The sequence below is a fragment of the Bison bison genome, unplaced genomic scaffold (genome assembly GCF_000754665.1).
Source record: "Bison bison bison isolate TAMUID 2011002044 unplaced genomic scaffold, Bison_UMD1.0 scf7180017864514, whole genome shotgun sequence".
NCBI lineage: Eukaryota > Metazoa > Chordata > Mammalia > Artiodactyla > Bovidae > Bison > Bison bison.
The window spans coordinates 859,213-864,593 of NW_011495067.1; the positions used below are offsets into that span (position 1 = coordinate 859,213).

A 5,381-nucleotide genomic window follows, 5' to 3' on the forward strand; every position below is an offset into this window, starting at 1 on the left:
CTGCTCTGCTTTGTTTTGTTCCCTCCACTTTACAGGATGCTCCTCAGCCTACCTGGTTAGACAAGGGTCTCTTCATCTGGGAGATTGCACTCCTGAGGCTGTTACTTTCCTCCCTCTGAAAGATGGAGCATGACTCCTTTGTAGTCCTCTTGGAACCACCCATAGGAAAGATACACTTTGTTCTGAAAAAGCTCCAGAATGAGTTTTCTGCTTCATTAACTAAGCTACTTCAGGGCTACTCTATTTAAGTTGAAGATGTACTCCCTGTTTTGTTTCCCGTCCCTGACTATGTCCAACCAAGCTTTCCAAGGTCACATGGCACTGGTTCTGCAGTGAGATTTAAAAACATTAGTAATAAATGCTGCAATAATAAAAGGCCAGAAAATGTCGGTAGAAGCCCTCTCATGCTATCAAATTTGAAGGGGAAAACTAAAGGCCACACCCATTGATTAAGAAATTAATATTTAAAATTTAATTTTCTTGACAATATGAGTTAAAAGTTAGAAAATAAAGTAATTCCCATTTGTTTATTCTGCCCAATGTGTATTAGAGGTTTTTCTCAATTTATCTGAATACTTAAGAGTGGAGGTTATTTCTTCAGGGTTTCATACATTTAATTAATTTAACACAAGATATCAGATACATCTGTATTTCTAGTGTCCAAAGATAAATAGGACATAAGATTATCACCATATTGCTCCTGTAAGAAAAACAGGCAATCCTTAGGCCCTTGAGCAGTTTTTCTGGGTAAAATGCCCTTGAACTCATTAAAACATTAGTTAAAACTCAGTTATTTCTAAATGAAAGTCTGCTGCTGCTACTGCTGCTAAGTCACTTCAGTCGTGTCCGACTCTGTGCGACCCCATAGACAGCAGCCCATCAGGCTCCGCTGTCCCTGGGATTCTCCAGGCAAGAACACTGGAGTGGGTTGCCGTTTCCTTCTCCAATGCATAAAAATGAAAGTGAAGTCATTCAGTCGTGTCTGACCCTTAGCGACCCCGTGGACTGCAGCCCACCAGGCTCCTCTGTCCATGGGAGTTTCCAGGCAAGAGTAGTGGAGTGGGTTGCCATTTCCTTCTCAGAAATGAAAGGCAGAGTACTAATTTATCTATTGCTGTGTGACTAATTACCCCCAAAACGTAGCAACGTAAAACAACAAGCGTATATTATCTCACAGATCCCATAGTTTGGGAATCGGGAAATTTTCTTGTTAGTCCTGGTTCAGATTCTCTTGTAAGGGTGAGTCTGATTGTCAGCAGAGCTGTGGTCATCATTTCCAATTACTGAAGACTAATTTGCAAACTCATCTTTCACTGGCTGTTGGCCAAACCCCTTTTCTTATAAGTTGAGCCTTGTCATGGGCTGCCTGCTGCCCTCAGCACATGCGGTTGACTTCCCTTGGAGCCCGTGATTGAGAAAGGGAAAGCAAGGCAGTGACACAGCACTTTCATTTATGTCTAACTTTTGAGTCATGCACAGTGTCTTCCATCTTATTCTGTTTCTTAGAAATGAGTCACTAGGTCCAGTAATACCCTCAGCAGAGGGTATTACACTAAAGTTCAAATACTAGAATGCGGGGAACGTTGGGGACTGGCTCTTCCCAAAAAAAGATCATGGGAAAAATCTTAATTTTTATCTTTTCCAAGATACCACTGGTCAGTTGATATCTGACTTGTCAGTTTATATTTAATAGGGGTCAGTCTCCAACACGGAGAAGGTGATGGCACCCCACTCCAGTACTCTTGCCTGGAAAATCCCATGGACGGAGGAGTCTGGTAGGCTGCAGTCCATGGGGTCACTAAGAGTCAGACATGACTGAGCGACTTCATTTTCACTTTTCACTTTCACTCATTGGAGAAGGAAACAGCAACCCACTCCAGTGTTCTTGCCTGGAGAATCCCAGGGACGAGGGAGCCTGGTGGGCTGCCATCTATGGGGTTGCACAGAGTCGGACACGATGGAAGTGACTTAGCAGCAGCAGCAGCAGCAATCTCCAATAAAAAGGACTTCCCTGGTGGCTCAGATGGTCAAGTGTCTGCCTACAATGCAGGAGACCCAGGTTCAATTCCTGGGTCAGGAAGATCCTCTGGGGAAGGAAATGGCTACCCACTCCAGTACCCTTGCCTGGAAAATCCCATGGATGCAGGAGCATGGTAGGCTACAGTCCATGGGGTCACAAGGAGTCAGACATGACTTCACTTCCACTTTTTCTCCAGTGAAAGGGTTTAGTACAATGCACCTACCATTTCTGGATGCGAACTCTGCCCATGCAGAGTTTCTTAATTGCCATTTCCTCCTCTAGTTCTGTGTTCTCGACACTTTGGTCTATATAGACAGTTAGCTCTGTCTGGTCATATGGCTACCACGTATCTTGCAGAAAGACATATTTAATCCTGTGCCGTAGTAGCTTAGCCTCTGCCTCTTGTTCCGGAATTGCCTAAGCCCAAGAAGTTTCCTTTTTAGAGATGTTTTCTCATGTTGTGCCTGTATTTATTTCAAGGTTTTTCTAAAATGAAACTACTGTGGGTGTTTCTGACACCTGTGCCCCTTGGGCTCTGATGCCAACCAAAGTCTCTGTCATGTGCTTCTCAAGACACTGTCCTTCCTCTGCTTAGGAATTCCTTAAGCTTCTCAGGCAGATTCCCTCATAATATTAGGAAGCCAGTGAAAGCTCCCCTACAATAACCTGTATATCACTTCGAAAACTATCCTGTATTTCTTTGAGTAGTTTCCATTTTAACCTGTGGACAAGCCTCATAAATCCACACTCCTTTTTTTGACTGTGAACAGAGAAAATAATCTGAGGCACTTGATCATTGGTCCCTTGCTGCTTATCAAAGCTTGGTGACAACAATTTAAAGATAGAACCTTAGAAAGACTTCCCCAGCACATCGGAGATTCGGCTGTCTTGTAGTTTAAAAGCAACTGTATCAGGGTCTACACATTTATAGGAAAGCTCCAATTCTCTCTATAACCTAATTCTTGCCTCAGCTGCCCTTCAGCACTAAGACTGCTGCAGCCACTGACATCTGTTGTGGTTTCTTCTGTGTATCACATGGCAAGGATATTTCTAGTCAAGAAGCAACAACTTCTGTGCCTGACTCTGTGTGACCCTATGGGCTGCAGCCTGCCAGGCTCCTCTGTCCATGGGATTTTCCAGGCAAGAATACTGGAGTGGGGTGCCATGCCCTCCTCCAGGGGATCTTCCCAACCCAGGGATTGAACCTGTGTCCTTTAAGTCTACCTGCATTGGCAGGCAGGTTCTTTACCACTAGTGCTACCTGGGAAGCCCATTCTTTCTTCAGTCAATGGAATTCACATTTTTCAAGTAATGCAGGTCATAAACAAGATGGTCATCTTTCATTTCCACATTTTCCTCATTTGTCTTGCTCATCTAGGCAGGCTGGAGGGTATTTATCACAGGCATTTGTCGTGCTGAGTTCAGTCCCACCTCTCCCGTTTCACAGCTCTGTGATCTCGAGCAAGCTACTTCACTTCTCTAATCCTCATTTCCTGAATCTGTAAAGCACGTATGAGGAACAGAACATGCCTCATGGGACTGTTATGAAGATTTAAAGAGACAAAAGTGTGTGGTGCCCTTAATACAGTGATGGACGCCGAGAAATTGGGCCGTGTATATTTTACTGCGGGTGACATGTGGGTTCTGACTCTGGACTATCTTTTGATTGCCTTCCCTTTTTATACTTCTGCTGTCACTGCCTTTGTTTATTTCCTTTTCTTTTCTCATGGGGATTATTGCATCTGACTAGCCTCCTTGTTTATAGCTTCTCACCCTTTAAATCCATCATTCATACTGTCACAAGCTTTTACTAAAGCCCAGACCTATTCATACCACACTCCACTGCTTTAATGCTCCAGTGGCTCCTTGTGGTCTGCAGGATAACATTCAGGCCCTAGCATGGCATCCAGGCTCAGTAATCTGCTTACAACTTGCTTTCCTCATCACACACATCGGGCTGCAGCCACACTGGACTCCAGTTTCTGAGTGCATTTTCATAAGCCTGTGGCTTTTTTACCAAAAAAAAAAAAAAAAAGATCCTGCAGCCCTGGCCTGAAATTCTCTGTCCTGTTCACCCTTCAGATATGACCTCACATTCCTTTCCTTTCTGCTCTGTTAGCAGATTTCCCTCTTACGGTCCTCCCCATTTTTAACCTCATCACAGTGGTCTGTGTGTTCGTTTCTGCAACAGCGTTGTAAGCTCCTCCAGAGCAGGGACCCTATCCAGTTCTTTGGACAGGGTCCCAACAGCGAGCTCAACGTGGCAGACCATTGGAAAACACTAATGTGAATGAATTTCTAAGTCTAGTAAACATTCTTAGTTAGGATTTCATACCTGTGAATTCGGCTCCTTCGCCAGATTGGTTTGTTTGTGTTTTGATCACTGCTTGCCTCCCATTCTTTTGGTGGTCCTGGAGGGACACACGTGGCCCGTCCCCGGCCCTGTGCCGTGCTAGCCTGACCACGAAGCGCAGAGGGGAAGTGGGAGGCAGCATGTTCACAGTGGCATAAGTAAGGTGTTAAAAATTAAATCCGAGATATAATTGCTAGCTATAATAAGTAAACAGATTAATAGAGAATTTTTAAAATTAAAATAGAATAGTAGCGACAAGAATCCAGATGGAAGGTGTTTCCTGGAATTACTATCTAGTCTCTCACACCCTGAGAACCATAAGTTCTCACTTTACTTAGAAACGGGTACAGTTACAAGAAATGCTGCTTTATTTTGTACCACATAATCGACAGATACCCTTTCAGTGTTCATGCAGTTTTATTTCACAGTCTCATATATTTCTTAGTTTTTTTTGAAGTTCCAGGCCAAATATGAGCCCTGTGGAGTTAATGAACAAAAGCATTCTTTTCTGTCTCTATTAAAACCTTGACTATAGGCTGTTTCACAGTGAATACACCTCAGTTTCTTAAACAAAGTGCCAATATGCCCTGAACCACTTTTAGAGAAAATTAAGGAAGGCTCCTACCTCGGTGTCCTGTAGTGGAACCATTCCAAGTCACCAGATGCCTGCTAATACAGTCTTCTTATTTTCAAAATAAATGAAAACTCCATTCACTTGGCTGAAACACAATTTATTTAAGCTTCTGCTTTTAAACAGTTATTACCCCACATAATTCCTCTTGTGATTCTACTGTCCTAATTGTAAGACCTACCTTCCAACATAAATGCTGGTAAATATAAATTTTTTTGTCTCTCTTTTAAGTAAAATATTGATTACTTCCTAAATATAAAATCCGTATTTGCTATAGAAAACAAGAAAATACAAAAAAGAGAAGACATTTATTTTACCATCCAAATGTAGCTACTCTTTGTATTGTGACATTTTAGGTATTTTCTTATGTGTTTTGC

At 42.7% G+C, this 5,381-nt stretch overlaps 1 long non-coding RNA gene across 1 annotated transcript in view; it reads right to left on the minus strand.

Annotated features, from left to right (window-relative positions):
* The window catches only part of LOC104981031, a 24,303-nt gene extending 19,820 nt beyond the window's left edge, over window positions 1-4,483 (minus strand). Inside the window, exon 1 of the long non-coding RNA XR_824328.1 lies at window positions 4,356-4,483. This is a non-coding gene — a long non-coding RNA (uncharacterized LOC104981031). The remainder of the gene's footprint in view (window positions 1-4,355) is intronic.
* Window positions 4,484-5,381: the final 898 nt, after the last annotated feature.